Source organism: Dermacentor silvarum, chromosome 10, assembly GCF_013339745.2.
Source record: "Dermacentor silvarum isolate Dsil-2018 chromosome 10, BIME_Dsil_1.4, whole genome shotgun sequence".
Lineage (NCBI taxonomy): Eukaryota > Metazoa > Arthropoda > Arachnida > Ixodida > Ixodidae > Dermacentor > Dermacentor silvarum.
In genome coordinates this window covers 98,651,559-98,669,476 of record NC_051163.1, presented here as the reverse complement: position 1 = coordinate 98,669,476, position 17,918 = coordinate 98,651,559, and the positions used below count along the sequence as shown (strand labels likewise).

Sequence of the window (17,918 nt, the reverse complement as noted above, 5' to 3'; positions counted from 1 at the left end):
CTTCCTGCGCACAAACGCATTCCAGTTGTTTTCGCTGTCCCAGAATCGACAGCCAGCATTACGCAATTAAAGTATGTACGCCTTTCTACATTCTAACTGACCCAAATTGGCCCGATTGTTGTTTGCGAACCTTGTTACTTCAGACCAGCCCGAAGCGCATTCGACCACCGACGACCTAGTGGCCCAGACTAAGCGGAAAACGGTGCCAGACAAGAAGCATACGTATTGTGCAGGTAAGAATCACTGGCAGGTAGCAATAGATCCGCGTCGGCGCGCGAAGCGTTTTATAAAAGCCTGTAATGCGGCCAGCGAAAACCCCGAGAGGTTCTCTACGCGGAGAAAGGCATAGCAAAACCTTTGTCCCGTTGAAGCCATTGCGCGCCGACAACGCGCTCGCAGTGTCGTGCGACGCGTCTTATTTCAGATCCAGCGGAAGCTTCAACCAGTACGTAGCAGCCATAGCGCGCGCAGCAATAAAAGTTATCAGAGTTGTATTAGGCGTCGGAAACTCGCGCAGCGAATTCCCGAAGATATACCCGGCGCGAATCAAGCGAACACAACCGCTTCGCCCCGTTGCGAAAGAAAGCGCTCCGGTGGGTTTCGCAATCAATGCGAAGCAAATCAACCGCTTTTGTCCCGTTGCAACCACGCCTTTCAAAAGCTTCATCCCGCACGGAACAGCCACAGCGCGCGCAGCGAAATAAAGCGCTTCGTACCGCTCGACAGCAAGGCCCGCAACTAGCAATTCATTCTAAAGCGCGCGGGTACGCAACAAACTTATGCTCCTGGTCTGGTAAGTCTGCGCATTTTGAAAACGACGTCGTGGCGTTCGCTATATTTGACGGTGTTATTTCTGTCACATTTGGCAGGCAGTCTGGCAGCATTGAGCCCTAATTCTGGCAACGGTCTTCTACCGCACCAGTCAGAACTCTGCCGCTGACAGATGAACGTGAACGCGAGTCACTAAAATGGGTGCGCGACTCTACAGCCACAAGCAGCCACGCCTTTTACGTAACGGACAGGATCGCAGGACATAGTTTCCTGGCTTACACTGGTGCTGAGGTGAGAACTTGCTCAAACGACTGCGCCATTACAAACTGTAAACAATATTTACGTTTGGGCTGTGTTCCCTCACTGTTTAATTTGGCCTGCGCCACACATTCCGGTGAATAGTCAGTATCGCTAAAGTGTCTCTCGACGGGACTTTTTTAGGAACTTTGGCCTAAACGTTGATCTCCATTCGTGTCGCCTTGTGTATGTACACCTGGTCTGTGCAGGACATCCTTGCACCTGCGTCAGCCTCTGTGCGAACAGATCCGCATTTGACACCATGTTCGTTTGCCTTGATCCAGTCAGATACCGTGAACTCTAAGAAGCCCAACAATCTGGAACTGCCTGTGCGACACACCGCCACGTACCCCATTGTCTCCGATGCACGTCCGGTGTTCCGCAACCTGCGACGCCTTACAGGTGTCCGCCTCGCCACGGCATGCAGGGAGTTTGATAATATGCTGCAGATTGGCATCATTCGCCCATCGGAAGGCACCTGGTATTGTCCCGTACACATATATTTCCAAAGCATACCTTAGGAGACTTGCGCCCCTGTGGCGATTGTCGTGGGTTGAACTCTACGCGATAGGTCCTGCTTCCCCATGCCCACGACTTCGCCGCCAAACTAGCTGATACAATTTAGCACAAGTGACTGGTGGCCGGACCGGCAAAATCACGACACCCGCCACACGTCACTCCTGCCGCGTGCGCTTTAGTTGAGTGAGTGGCCGCGATGTTACGCTACCCATAAGTTACGACTGCTTGCGTCACGCGTGCGTCTTAGCCAATGAGTGCGCGCCGCTGCAGTTCCGGAGGAGATGCGGTAGACGCTTCATGTGTCTGTCAGGATTACTTCCTCCGACTTCCGTCGTGGGGCGCCGCCCATGGGGTACTCTTCCCCGCGACTGTAAAGCAGGCGCGAACGCTAGCCGACGGGGGAGAGTAGAAAGGGCGCTTGGAGAGGGTTGTGAACTGTTGGATCGACCGCATCTGGCTGGCATTAAAAAATAGAGGAGGCACTAGCAAGAATGACTTCAAGCCTATCACCACATTCCTATGTGGTCATCGTACATAACAAAGACCACCATCACCACACCTTTCAGCCGCTTTGAGCCGCAGCAGGCCTTTTGGTTCAAGAATGCTGCCCAAATGTTCTACAGGTTGATCACCGAGGTTATCCGCCGCCTTGATTTCATCAGATACATGGATGTTACTATTGGCCAGTTCTTGACCAGAACAGCACGCCGATCATCTGCGGTTGCTTTTCTCTCGACTCCAGGAACATGGCCTGAGCATCAGCGAAGGAAAGCGCTTCGTACCACCGGAGAACAAGGCCGGCAACTCTTTGGCGTCAACACCATTGAATTTAGTCATGCGTGAAGGAGTCCAGTCCCTAGACAGCAAAGTTGAAGCCCTGCGCGATTTGCTTTGCCCTACGTCGCTTCGCAAGCTGCGCGAGTTCCTTGGTTTGTTAATTTTCACTCTCGCTTCCTGCCTAACGTGGCCTCGGGTTATTTTGCCACTTACGGACATCCTCAAATATCCCAAGGCATCGTTGGCTCCTTTCAAGTGGACAAATGCACCCGACACAGCATTTAAAGAAGCCAAGAATCCCCTAGCCGACGCACCGATGCGGCTGATCACCGGATGCTGCTTCCTTCCAACACCATTGATGCACTCCTACAGCAACTACAGAAATACGCGCGATGACCACTAGGCCTAGGTGAGCAATATTTGTGCAGTCTGCAGACACTCGTTAATGCACCTTCAATTGCGACCTCGTCCCCGTCTACCTTGGAATTCGGCACTTTCGCCACCAACTCTTGAAGGCAGCGTGTTCCACGTGCTCACCGACAAAAAAACACCACTAACATTCGCTTACGCGGGAACCACAGTGCTTATACGTCTCGGCAAATTCGGCATCTAAGCTATATCCCCGAATTTACTGTAGACCTAGGGGAGATCAAGGGCCGAGTCAACGCTGCTGGCGACGTGCTTTCGCGTAGAATTCAGAGGAGAATGGAGACTGAAGCACAACGTTGTCATTACGATGAGCAACTCTGCGAGACACTGAGGGCCTTGATGTACCGACGATGAGCTCGCTGAATCCGCAAGAGCCCAACAGAGGCAAATTCAAGGTAGTGAGCCGACGGAATAGTCGCAAAATAACCGTTTTACCAGTTATTTGCCCATTGTATTGCCTCCCTGCCCCGTAGGCGAGAAGAGCATTTTCATTCAAAGGTATGGTTCCCAAAAGAACTGGCACTTATATAAGTGCCAGTTTTTTTTGCTGTCTGATGTGCCGTTACCTTTCTCCTCGGGTACAATTGTATGACGCGTCTTCGGGCCGCACCCGCCCGTTTGGGCCATCCACGTATGGTCGTCAAATATTCACCAAGCTGCACGAAGCAAGTCACCTTGGCAACTGTACCACTCAATGGCTCATCACCTGCCATTTTACCAGTTTCATTGCCCATTATATCACCAGTTTGGCTCGGCATCAGCAGTGACGTCCGCCGTGGGGGCTCCCGCCATCATTTGCAGTGCCCTACGAAGGCCCATTTAAGGTGCATAAACGTGACCTGAAAGGCCACAAGGCCATTGTGGCGATTCACCGCATGAAGCCAGAATACATGCCCAACTCATGGGCCCTGGTTTCATCTGCGGAAAGTTCAACTGTTCCACCTGTGCTTTAGCAACTTGAGTGGGAACCATACCTTTGAATGAAAATGCTCTTCTCGCCTCCGGGGGGGGGGGGGGGGGGGGGAGGGAGCTCTGTAGCGGCGCGCCCCGCCTTCGCGTTGCCACTCCCGCCTACAGCGCAGAACACTCCTTGCGGTGCGCTCCTGCTTACAGCGCCGGCATCTTGGTGTGGAGGGTACGCAAAATACACACTTCGACCCCGTCTGACGTGGTGAGCTAACGTTACTTCTGCTGCTCGCTTGCAGGCATCTATCCATAGGCGCCAAATAATGCCGCTGAATGTCCCTGAAATTAAATTAACAGCTCATAATAACAGCAAAAAGCATAATAACAACGCTCCACCGCACAAAGAGCGATGGAACGAAACAATCTTAGGCCTAACGTTAGGAGACGAGAACGGTGTCAATCAGAGGAAACGGGGATAGCCGAAATTCTAGGTCACATTAAGAGGACAAAATGGAGCTGGGCAGGCCATGTAATGCGTAGGATAGATCACCGGTGGACCATTAGAGTTTCAGAATGAATACCAAGAGAAGGGAAGCGCAGTCGAGGACGGCAGAAATCTAGAAGTTATGAAATTTGCAGGCGCAAGTTGGAATCGGCTATCGCAAGACAGGAGTAATTGGAGATCGCAGGGTCCTTAGTCCTGCAATGGACCTAAATATAGGCTGATGATGATGAATTACAGCAACAAGAGTTAGTGTTCCGCGCTGGTTTGATTCCGACGAACACCAGATAATATATACAGAACTTCTCACTGCATGTGGCATATTCACCGTGGAAATTACCTCGTTATTCAATATGTATAATATGGTTATTGAGCAGCGACGCACACATACCCAGGCTGATACCAAACGGGTGGATTAAAAAGTTGCACAGACAAGAGTACCCCATACAAAGGGCTCCAATTCAGCATCAAAAGGGTTAATGTAAGATAGCAAATACCCAGTCCTGCATCCCCAGTGACGCATGTCAGCGTCAAAGATTCTTTAAAAAGCGTCACACAGGTAACCAAAGTTCGCGCGATGCTTGCTTTCGAATTCTCTCAGCGCAACAGCACAACGCGTTGCCCGTTTGACTGTAGACTACTCAGATACCCAGGTTTGCGGGAGATTGCTTAGACATATATAAGTAGATAGACGGCTCCCGGAATGTGCATGAAGTACCCTAGGAATGCTAATCCCAATAAATACCACCGACAATGTCATTCACTACAAGGGCCATTTTGGGGCCATTCTAGTGCCATTTTGGGGGCAACTTCACCCAGTTTGCCCAATATCTGTCTAAGTATATGTACGCGCCTAACCTGTTTCACACTAATATTTGTGCACGCCACTGACTGGTTCTTTTGGGTAGAGTACCTGGAATTCTATTAAGTAGCCAACAACACCGTAGAACTTTCTAAGAAGCGAGTGGTTCTTCTCACGCTTTGCGATGAGCAAATCTGCGAGACACTGAGGGCCCTTGATGTACCGACGATGAGCTCGCTGAATCCGCAAGAGCCCAACAGAGGCAAATTCAAGGTAGTCAGCCGACGGAATATAGTCGCAAAATCTTCCATACTTCGTGCCGCGCAATCGCTAAGGGCGTGTACTGAAGGCGCTCTCCAACAAATATTCTTTATGTCAACTTCAGCCACTGAGTATGTCTCACTGAGTATTTCCCACCTCATGATAATCCTTCAACGTTACGTTCAGCGTTGTAGCAATACAAAGAATATGATCAACAAATACACACCAGCCATATCATATATTGAAAATTGCAATAAAATCGCCAATTACCTCAAAAGGATGAATGCACCGCTAGTTCCGATCATATATGCTATATATATTCAGAATTTCAGAGCCACAACCTTTATTATAGGCTTGAGAATTTCTATGTTCCCATCACCTCAATGAAATTTATGCATTGATAGGAAAGGGATAACAATTTTTATTGCTTCACACGTTATTAACCACTGAATATCTATATGTAGTATTCGCTGCTGCCGGTATAACAAATGGGAACATTATGCTGATGGAAATTCGAAACAGTCTCGATAACTGACCAGCCAGAAACACGATTTGAAATGTGAATGATCCCCCATGACAGTCCAGACTAATGGCATCATTACAATCAATATTAATACCGCTGTTAATGTTTTGAAACGCCAAAAGATAAAGTGTCATTATAACAAAAGCTCTGAGTTTGAAATGGGCACTACGAGGTACGAGGTACAGCTGTATAATGTTATTCCGTATTCATCAAATTCTGCCATAGTGGTGGCTTAATTATCCATGAAGTGACAATGACAATGACGCCGAGTAAGGACAGGCAAGCGGTTGAAGGAGGCAAGGCGGCAATGCACAGAGATATATAAGGAAGCTGTATAAAGAAGGCAATGCACAGAGATATATAAGGAAGATATAAAAGAGTGGGAAAACATTTTCTTACGTGAAATTTAAGAGGTGGAATTTGCGGTTGAGGGGGAGTGTGTCCAGGATCCGTTCAGCACTGTGTATGCAAAACGCATTCATGTCTTTTGATCTCGCGTATTTCACCTGAAATGTTTAAAGACATGTTCTAAAATTATACATCGTAAAGTACAGATCACATACAGTAAACACCACAAGTAAACACCACATGAAATGTTTTATCTAAAAGACAACTGTGTTTTTAAGGCTGTGAATTCGCTCCTTAACCTATACGGAATACTACGAAACACTAATATACGACATTACGTTTATTATTATATAATATAAGAATTTATTTTCTATCACAATTTGGGAAACAGCGGATATACTCCAGCCGTAAAATATTAATGTCAGGTCTGATGGCATCGTAGATTTCAGTTTCAGTTTATCTTTCAGTTTCAGTTTATTTTCTTTCGAAAGTGGAATACATGCTTACACAAGTATACAGGAGGAGGTCCCAGAGCATGTAGCTGAAAGGGGACCTCCTGACAGAAAATACATATTTGTGCTAATATATAACTTAAAACAGCAATGTAGTAATCACCAAGTGGAACATTTGTACAATACTATATTAGTATTGTATATTATACAATACAATATTAGTATAATACAGAGTCAATAACTATTAGTACAGTCAGTGTAGTAGTTAAAGCATTCACAACGAGACGAACGAAAAAAGTTTATTTTGTGCATAATTGTAAATCATATAAAGGAAAAAGAAACGAAAGAGAAATGAGCCGGAGTGACGTGAATAAACTAGATATGTGATCAATTTTGTTTCTCTAGTAGAAAAGTAAATACGGTTTTCTTGAAGAGACCTAATGAAGAACAGCGCTTGACATCTAGTGGAAGGCTGTTCCAAGTACACAATGCTGTGAAATATCCAGATTGTTTTTCATTATTAGTATGAATTAGTGGCAATATGAAATTGTTAGCTGCAAACCTTGTGCAGTTCCAAGTTTACCAAGGTAACCTCCGAAAATATATTTACTGGCGGAGGACCATTTATTACTTTAAATAACATTACGGCCAAGTTATATTTAACAAGTTTATTTATTGGCAGTACACTGGTTTTGAAGCATATCAGAAGCACTGCAGTAGAATGAGCTGAACGATAATATCCGGATGGTCCGATTCTGCAAATGCTGGAGCGGTGCTATATGTGTTACCCCTAGCTGTAATACAATAATTGACATGGCTATGAATAAATGAATAATACAGAGTTAGCAATGTTGGTTTGCTAAAATACCTAGCTTTAAGTAGAATTCTTATAATACCTGGAGCAAGTTTGCGCTTCAAATAGGCAATATGCCTTGTAAATTTTAAGTTAAAATCTAGAATTATACCAAGAAATGAAAATTCATTTACTACTGCACTGATGACAAGAGAGTTTAGGTTGACTGTGGGAATGAATTCAGGTGTCCTATGATTTGAATGAAAAAGCGTAAAAGACGTTTTGCCTGGATTAATTTTTAGGGAGTTAAGATGGCACCACATTAAAATATTGCTCAGATCAGTTTAGCTTAGCAGTCAGAGACGTTAGTGAACGATCGGTTGCAAGTAAAGTGGTGTCATCGGCGCAAAGGAAGGCCTCAGTTTCTGATTTACGTGACAGCCAGGTAAATCATTTACATAATGCAGGAATAGAAGTGGGCTAAGTATTGACCCCTGCGGAACCCCTTTATTGTTTATTCTGAATTTAGAAAGTGAATTAAAATACACAGCCTGTTGTCAATCTGTTAGGTAACATTTTATAAGTTCTAGTGCAGGGCCATCGATGCCTACTGCCCGTAGTTTAGCAAGTAAGATGACGTGACTTATTGAGTCAAATGCTTCGAATAGATAGATAACTGATACAGCGTAGAAACCGGCATCTATGGCGCATTTTATTTTATCTCTGAAAGAAAGTATAGCATAGTCGGTCGAGGAACCTACCCTGAAGCCAGGGTAGGTTTGGTGAAAGAACGTTAAATTTTAAGAAGTATTTAGTTATGCGCTTTTCAATGCACTTTTCGATAACATTGCTAAAGAAAGGAAGAATTGCTATAGGGCGATAATTAGAAATGCAGGAGCGGTCACCCTTTTTAAATACTGGAATCATTTTTGCTTTCTTCAGTTCACTTGGATATACTTCTTTTAAATACTAAATTCGTAACATGAGATAACGGGCGGGCAATAAGATGAGCTACTAATTTAATGTTAACTGAACTGATTTCGTCCAGACCTGCTCCTGTAACCTTTAAATGATGAATGACATTGATTATTTCAGCTGGGCCAGTTGGAAATAAGTAAAATGATTTTAAGCAGTGCTGAAATGCTAAGTGAGTATTTCAGCGATACTCGTTACGTTGCACAGCCGCCTACAATACTGGAATAGGAGTGCTTAACACAGGAGCTCTCCACGATCTCCATAAGACGAATTGCTGAAAGGGGCACAGTTTTGGTGAGATAGGACTGTAGAAATGACAAAGCGCTCGAAAACCACTAAAATAGGAACTCATGCGCGGTTGTGTTCAAAGTGACATAACTTAACAAGCCCTAATATTTTGTGACTTGATTCTGTCTGCGTTCACGTGTACCTGCTTACTTGCAAGTCTTGATTGCATTGTGTCCATCTTTGCTCTTTCAGGTTGCGTGCGAGAAGGGAATAGCGGTGTAAATGCTAGAACCGGTACGAGCTAGGGCAAGCGATAACACCGGAACGTTCAACAACTTAAACATAAATAGTCGAAGCGCGTCACTATTATGCGATATTTTGACGATGAACGGCTGTGCAAACTTCGTACTAAGGTCATGCATTTTAAAGTGTAATATTCACCATCCCAACAACGTGACATCTCTAGATTTCATTCGGCGAATAGCGCGCTAGCAGTTGTCCGAACTTTCTCGAATGTTCTCGCCGATTCTTGAATCAGATTGCGTGCATGACGGGAATAGCGGTGTACACTCTAGAAAGTGGGTGAGCACCAGCAATGACGCTGCAATGTGCGATGAGTGATGCATAAATAGGCAACGCGTCTGACTCGTAGGCCTCAACAATCGACGGCTGTGCTGCCCGCACTCATGCTTTTAGAGCGAAGCTGTATACCTTTAGCCCTCAGGGACAAACATGTGGGCAAAAATGAGGGCCAATCCCGGAGCTATTGCAATACTGGGCCGACCTGCGGCGCAAGTGAAGCAGGCTTCAAGTACTCCGCCCCTAATACTAATAGTAAATAATTAAAAATCAGATACATCAATCAGGGTACATTGCTTGAAGTGGATGGGTATACTGTAATCGTTTGTGAACAGCACATAGACCCTCGACTCGCAAGAAGACAATGACACCAACTGTGGGGATGTCTGTGGCGTGCAACGGAAAGACGGAATTGTGATATGAACAGTGTATCTTCCGGCACAGCCAAGTGCGGCATCGAGCTGTTCATCACCACGCACTTTGCGTGGGTTAGCCGTGATGACACTACCCCTGTGATCATTGTTGGAGACTTCAATGTGCACATTTCAAAACCACACAAGAAATTGTTCACTAGGTTTGTGCTTGAAGAGTTGGGTTTGATGTGCCACACCAATAGAAGTCATTTAACTACTCAACAACGGTCGTGTATAGATTTAACTTTGGCCAGGCTTCTGCATAATGTAACCGAACCAATCTGTGTACATCACAGTAATCCCAAAGCTATCGTCACCACCACTATCAAATGAAAATACATACGTGTACCCTTGTCAAACCCTGCGTGATGTGCTACAGCTTCGCTGGCCACCTTCACAGAGTGGAGTGGCTCCTCATTTTTTTAGTTTGGTTCGTTTTGCTAGACCGGACTTCTCATACCCCTTGTCGAAGCAACAATGCCGACAGCTTACTATTATAAAGCTTATTCACCATCACGTTGTCGTGACAGTGAATAAGTCCAGTTGCCGGGGTGTTCGTTTTTGGTTATTTGAAGTATTCTGCGCGTGAATGATAAGCTGTAGAAACTGCGGGTTATTGTACATGTCAACAGCTTTATTGATAATTTAATTGTAAGCATATTCATAATCTAATTGGAATTATAGATGTAAGAAATGCTGAACTATATTGATAACAGTAGTCCTTACCAGTGCAGCGATGTTATCATTGTCGACCAGGACCATACCCTGCACCCTGCACTGCTCATAGCGTTGCCCTCTGTTCACGCATGCCTGCAAGAACACCGAACAATTTGTAAAGGCCGGTACCCTATCCGGCATCGATAATGTTCTTTCATTTTGAGTGCCACTTTTGACATATAGGATTTAGAGCCACAGGATATATTTTCAGTCCATATGAGTAAAATATATACATATATAAACAGAGAAGCCGTGGTTCACACGCGTTTGCTTCTACAACACTATAACCAGCGTCACGTGAAGGAGGCGGAGCGTGGCGCGGAGTCAAGCGAGTCTGCAGGACTGCGGCGCATGTGCGCAGCCCTGCAGGCCTCTGCCGCCTCTGCCGCCGTCTCTATGCAGGCTCCCGCCTGTCTACGAAAAAAGTAGGTCAACGGAGGAGTGAGGTGAGTGAGAGCAGTTCGCGTTAGCGTTGGCTGTTTGTACGGATCATTGGGGGGTATTCTGTACAGCTAGTGGTCTGTCCATTTAGGCTGTCGCGATTGGCTCCAGCTTAACAAGCGAGAAGGAGACCGGCTGGCTCCTCTATTGTGCTGGAGCCAATCGCAACAGCCCAAGCGGTAAGTCCATTAGTGGACTCTTACAGAATACCGCTGTTGGTCAAGGACTCCTGTCTGGGAACGCCGTACAAAAGCGTGAGGAACGCGCTAGGGACGCCGTCGCCCATGGTCGCTGACGCGTCCCATCCCCTGCAACGCGCTAAGAACACCGTCACCCGTGAACGGCGAACCAGTTCTTTGAGCCGGGCATTGTATAACTTTGGTCTAAGTGTTAAATACCCCTTGTGCTACTCGGAGCCGGCACCGAATTTAGTTAAATTCAACATAGCAAATCCCCAATATAACTGAACCCCAACATAACAAATCCCCCCAGAGCGCCAGATTCGCTGGACTTCCGGGTGGAAGGGCTCCGACTTATCTTGTAAGGTAGAAGAAGCTGCTCCCCCGGGTGTGTCCCTATAGCTTCTGTAGCAAAATGTTGAAGGAAGAAAAAAATGTATATATATATATATATATATATATATATATATATATATACATCTTTTTTTTCATTTCCGTTCATGGAAATGAAAGCACCATGATTTAGAGAGATAGAATCCAGCACGCTGTTCGCGTAATAGACTGGCGCGGCCTGGTAGCGAAGTCTTCGGATGTAGTATATAAGATAACTGTACTAAGTCGCGTGTACAGCATACTTATAGCTTAATATAGCAGTTCGTATATTATGAGGCTATTGAGCTTTATTCTATGCGCATTTGCAAAGTAGAACAATGCAAGCTAATGTGTACACTGCCTTCGTGGTGACAAGTGGAGTGGCAAAGTGGGTATACCTGTTCAGTGCATGGCGACCACGGATCGCGGCGCCCATGAGGGCTGTTGTGCGCACGCGAGTGCGCAAATTAGTATACGAGTTATCTGGTGTAGGTGAGATACAAAATGTCATTGACGAATTGTGCCGCGAATGGGTGCCATCTGTGCAATAATAGCACTACTGGCATATCCTACCCTTTAGCTTGGCTGGAAAAAACCTGGCGCATGAAGCCAGCAAAAGCTTTTTTAAAAAGCGCAAATAGGCACCCTCGCAAGCACTCCGACACCTACACAAACCGATGCACTAAATACGTTCCGTCTACGCAGCACTCACTTCCACAGGGAATAAGTATACAGATAGTTCGCTGACACATGCTGCTCCGTCTTTTGAATGAAATAGGCTTCCAGGGCCACACGGGCTGTTCTTACGCTTTTGTTAAGAGTCAGCGTGTTCCGAAAGCATGGCTCACAGCTACAACATTCGACATGCGCAACCAGCTGCGTATACTCATCTTCCTTTTCTTTTACTTTTTTGTGCGGGCTCCCGTAAGAACTTCGTTCTTAATGTTACGTTCTTAATGTTAATGAGAAACTTGCAACATTTCACAGAGGTAGTTTTTCTCGCAGTCAAATATGCCAGCATTGCATATGTGAGCGCATAGTTTCCTCGCGTTTCTCGGGCAACCGCACAATATTTTTCAGCCTATGGGGAAGTCTGTGGATATAAGGCTCAATCTGAGGCGTGGTTCTTCAGGTCTGCGTAGTAGTTACGGGATCTGCTCAATGTTTCAGGTATGCAGTAGTGTCTAGGCAATGGTAGTTAGAATTGAAGACAGGAAGCCTGCAGCCAAAAGCCGGCTCATAAGATTTAAATCGGCAATGCAGCCTTGTGGGCACAATTTGATCAGCGCAATTCTGAGGCAGAATTAAGCTACACTTCATTCAAACTACACACATTCAAACATTCAAAGATTTTACAATCTTTGAATGTGCAGGGTCAAGCGGGAACACTTAACTCGGGACCATATACTTAAAGTGCCTTCTACTTAGTTCGCAGGAACCTGCTAACATGAACCTCCCAAGACCCACCCTCGCTGACAACAATCTAGAAAGGAATAGCAGGCTTGTGCGTCTTTGCGGAGAAGTTTCTACCTTTGAACCTACAATTGCTTTAGCAAGCAACAATCTTGGATTTGACCCATACGGCAGCTTTTCCTACGGTAAAAATTTTATTGTTGAGTGCTCAGAAAGCTTTCTCGTTGAAGGCTCGAAAATTGACTACAAAAGCATCATCCTTCTCTATCTGCATTAGTTTTAAGAGTTCGAAGCGACACGTAGCCCAGCTCACCGAAGCCAGGTGGATTAGTGTTTTGATCCCTCTACTGAAGAACGACACCACCTTGTTTAGTCGCTTATCCGTATGTTTGGATCGACCTTGCGAAGTACATTTCGCCAACCGCCGTTCAGAAGGAGTCTATAGTGATCCTGATTGGCTTTCGCCGACAGGTTTCGGTTCAGTCATATCTCGTGGGTGGGTATTTTTTGATGAACCGCGCTCCTGGGCACCTTGGAAGCAGCTGCAGGACGTCCTCCGAGATGCTTGCTTCTTTGAGCACGCAACCCTTTAATTGGATGAAAGCACTCCTCTACCTGGCTTCGGTGAGCTGGGCTACGTGTCACTTCGAGCTTGAGCTTGACGGAAGCCCGCCATGGTGAAAAAACTCGGTAGTCGGCCGCCCGTAGCCAGTCGTGAAAGAACTTTGAGAAACTTGCGGTCTGGGATGTGTTTCCCAGACCTTTTAATATGGTCGAATGAGGCAATTACTTAGATGCAGAAGGGTATCGCGGCATGTGGCTTCAATGGCGTCCAGCTCTAGTCGATGGGTTAACGATGGTTAACAATAACTTCAAGCGTAAAACGATGGGGCCACTGTACTAGAAATATATTCTAAAAGGTTTCGTAGCACCTTTTAGATAAATCATCATCATCATTACCATCAACAGCCTATATTTAAGTCCACTGCAGGACGAAGGCCTCTCCCTGCGATATCCAATTACCCCTATCTTGCGCTAGCGTATTCCAACTTGCGCCTGCAAATTTCCTAACTTCATCATCCCACCTGGTTTTCGGGCGTCCTCGACTGCGCTTCCCTTCTCTTGGTATCCATTCTGTAACCCTAATGGTCCACCGGTTATCCATTCTACGCATTACATGGCCGCTTAATGTCAACTAGAACATCGGCTATCCCCGTTTGTTCTCTGATCCACACCGCTCTCTTCCCGTCTCTTAACGTAACTCCTAAGATTTTTCGTTCCATCGCTCTTTGTGCGTCCTTAACTTGTTCTCGAGCTTCTTTGTTAACCTCCAAGTTTCTGCCCCATATGTTAGCACCGGTAGAATGCAATGATTGTACACTTTTTTTTAAAACGAAATGGGTAAGCTCCCAGTCAGGATTTGGCAATGCCTGCCGTATGCACTCCAACCCAAGTTTATTCTTCTGCAAATTAATTTCTCATGATCAGGGTCCCCTGTGAGTAATCGACCTTTATTCTTCTGCAAATTGCTTTCTCATGATCAGGCTTCCCTGTGAGTAATTGACCTAGTAAACGTACACTTTTACAGACTCTAGAGGCTGACTGGCGATCCTGAATTCTTGTTCCCTTGCCAGGCTATTGAACATTATCTTTGTTTTCTGCATATTCATATTCAACCCAATTCTTACACTTTCTCTATTAAGGTCCTCAATCATTTGTTGTAATTCGTCTCCATTGTTGCTAAATAGGACAATGCCACTGCAAATCGAAGGTTGCTTAGATATTCGCCATTGATTCTTACTCAGTCCCAGTCTAAGAGCTTGAATATTTTTTCTAAGCATGCAGTGAATAGCATTGGAGAGATTGTGTCTCCTTGCGTCACCTTTTTCTTGATAGGTATCTTTCTACTTTTCTTGTGTAGAACTAAGGTAACTGTGGAATCCTTGTAGATGTTTGCTAAGATATTCACGTATGCCTCCTGTACCTCTTGATTACGCAATGCCTCTATGACTGCTGGTGTCTCTACTGAATCAAATGCATTTTCATAATCTGTGAAAGCCATATAGAGAGGTTGATTGTACTCCGCATGTTTCTCGATTACTTGATTGATGACATGGATATGATCCATTGTAGAATCTCCCTTCCTGAAGCCAGCCTGTTCTCTTGGTTGGCTGAAGTCAAGTGTTGCCCTGATTCTATTGGAAATTATCTTGGTGAATATTTTACACAATACTGAAAGCAAGCTAATGGGTCTGTAATTCTTCAATTCTTTAACGTCTCCCTTCTTATGGATAAGTATAATGTTGGCGCTCTTCCAGATTTAGACAAAGGAGTGCAAATACGCACACGAGTGATGTTTCAATGATCGACTACGGGCGCACGCACAAAAAGTAAAGTGACGATAAATATGCGCAGCCGGTTGGGCATGTCGGATCTTGTGGCTGTGAGCCATGATTTCGTGACGCGCAGACTATGGGCAAAAGCGCACACACGTGTGGCCCTATAAGCTTTTGTGGGAAGAACCAGCAGTAGTGTGTCAGTGAATCATCTGTATGATTCTGCCCTGCGGAAGTGTTTTTGGATTCGAAGCTGTGAGCAACATATTCAGTCTTTCTGATAGTGACGTCAATAACTTTATATTGCGATAGCAATTACATGGACACTTCAAGCGGATTTCTGCCGTCGCCGTTGCCGTGAGGTTCCGTATATATAAAATTGTCGCCACGCGCCGTATGCCCGAGCGGAAGCGTGCGGGGGACGCGCGATATCACGGAGAGCGAACGCAAGGCGGAAAGCAAACGCGACCGTCGCGCGAAAGGCCGTGGGGGTATGGGAGGGAGGGAGGGAGGCGGGGCGACGCTGCGCTGCGGCACCTAAGGCCTATCTTGCAAACTTGCCACTCAATCTCCCACGTGAAAACAAGAAAGCGAGAAGGCGGAGCGGGGGGGGGGGGGGCGCAGCTCTGCCAACAACCGCGTTCGTACTTTGCCCAGCTGTGTCGCTCGCCCACACCGTCTCTTATCTCCACACGGCTCTGACCTTTGTATGCGCTGTGCATTCGCCGCTCAGTTTCCGTTGAAGCGATAGACCGCACGTACCTTCGCCCGCTGCGGCGGATGCGCTTGCTGCCAGCGTTTTGACAGTCGTCTGCAGTCATTCAGTTTTCATGTTCTCATTCAGTTTCATGCAGTTTTCACAAGCAAACTATTCATGTTTGCTTGTGCGCGCTGACACCACGCTTGTTAATTCAGTTAGTAATCATCGGGTCACATTTTCCAACGCACTCTACACATGCAATGCTGCCCGGATCGGCAGTGCAGCGCTACAGGTGTGTCCCTTCGCACGCTCTGCCCACGGGAAGCGCTTCTCATCAACACCACCGTTTCACACGCGCCTTATCGTGGTCATCGATTCTCTCTATGTCGGTCTACTTACGCCGCAGCACACCTCCTTACTTAATAAGCTCATGTTTCATGTTTAGTACAATTCATATTGCTACCAAAACCGCTCACCTTACTTCGTATGACATTGCTTTGCTGCTATCACATTCATTGCTTCGCCCTTAGGACGAAACTGACATTTTTTCGCACATGCTTAACACACTGTACAAATGTGGGCTTACAAACAAGCAATACCAGGCGGAAGTGAGCACTGTTGCCATTTAATCTCCCACGTGTGGTCAATATTATCGATCTGTAAAGATCGATAATATTTTGATGCAATAATACCACTGTAAACACTTACCACAATATCCGTTGTGCTGTCTGCCCAACCACTGCAGTTGTCTGTGGCTTCTTTCGCCGGAATTGAATATTTCCATATAGCAGCAGAAAGAGACAGAGCAATTTCCTTCTCAACATTACTATTGATGGCATTTGCAAAGACCTGCGCGTGAGACGAGAACGAATGACAATATTTTTTTTAAAAGCAAACGTACTCTCACAACAAGGAAGTTCCTTATCTTGGTTTTAGTGACTTTTGCCTGAACAGGATGAAGCTAGTACAACCAGTACCTTGCCCATATAGAGTGTATGCTGAAGGAAGAGGTAACATCCCAGTTGACATGCTCATAACAAAGCTGAGCGAGGAACACCAGTGTGCGTAATAGTTGTGGTGAAACTGAGGCAGTTCACAAGCACCGTGTAAGTGCGAGCGACGGCATTAATAAGTAGACGTTCAAAATACCTAATGACCACAATATTCATCTGACCAAATTCTTATTAGCCGCAGCGCCTAATCGCCGGAAATTTCAGGCTCTCAGAGCACCTGCAACACCTAAAATTATCAGCTTGATGTGCTGCAGAAGCGCCGTGTTCGCACTCCGCTACCAAGCTAGCCATGACGTATGAGAATAAAACCTAATTCGATGAATAACCGAACACGTAGTGCCATATAATGTATAACGCATGATATATCAGTGGTACGATAGGGCCTCTGAGATTGCGCATATTGGAAGGTTTTTCGCCGGCCGTCCTATTCAGTGTGCTCCCCAAGAAACAAGTGAAATGCGGTGGGCGCTGCCGACTGCTCCGAGGGGGCAATGTTAACTTAGGGCATCGATGAAAATAAATAGGAGACTATGTATGGTGCACACGTATTTGTAGCTGAAAAGCGTGGACACAGTATGGTGGAAGAGGTCAAGAAATTTGGCAACCCAGTATAGGGTACGTAATTGAAAGTGTAGACACAACCAGGAGTCATCAAAAAGAGAGAACCAGAGACAATTAATTGCATGCATAGAATGGATTTACCAGAATTAGAAGAAATTGAAAGGAAAATACTCGGAGGACACTTAAGCTTCACCTTTAATGGAACGCGAAAGCATTTTAAGATACCTGACTGCTTCTCACGCTTCCCGGCAACTGCAGCTTATGTAACCGCAATATTTACCCGGAAACGCTGGTGGCGAACGCTATGCACGAATGCGAGCTTTTCGATTTTTTAAATTTTAGAACGCAGCTAAGGCACCCGTTCCTGCGGCGAGCTTCGGCGTTCCCGGCGTAACCGAGCGAACGAGAGGAGGGTGCAGCGGGCTAGGTACATCTAGCACTCCTTCAACAAGAGAACGCAGGTTATATGCATACAACCAAAAAACTGGCACTGCTTGTGGCGGCCAACTAAATTATTGCGCTAAAAAATTGATACTAAAGTCACTGGTGACGATTTCCTAATCGTCACTTACTGATTGCAGTGACTTCAATGAACTTACTGAAGTCACTGC

General features: G+C 45.8%; 1 long non-coding RNA gene across 1 annotated transcript; it reads right to left on the bottom strand.

The window, feature by feature from the left end:
* Positions 1–6,185: 6,185 nt before the first annotated feature.
* On the bottom strand, positions 6,186–16,580 carry LOC125940527 (uncharacterized). Its single transcript, XR_007463729.1, has 3 exons — positions 16,442–16,580; positions 10,302–10,385; positions 6,186–6,293 (listed from the first exon to the last, which is right to left on the bottom strand). It is a non-coding gene; the product is annotated as an uncharacterized LOC125940527 (long non-coding RNA).
* Between the last annotated feature and the right edge of the window lie 1,338 nt (positions 16,581–17,918).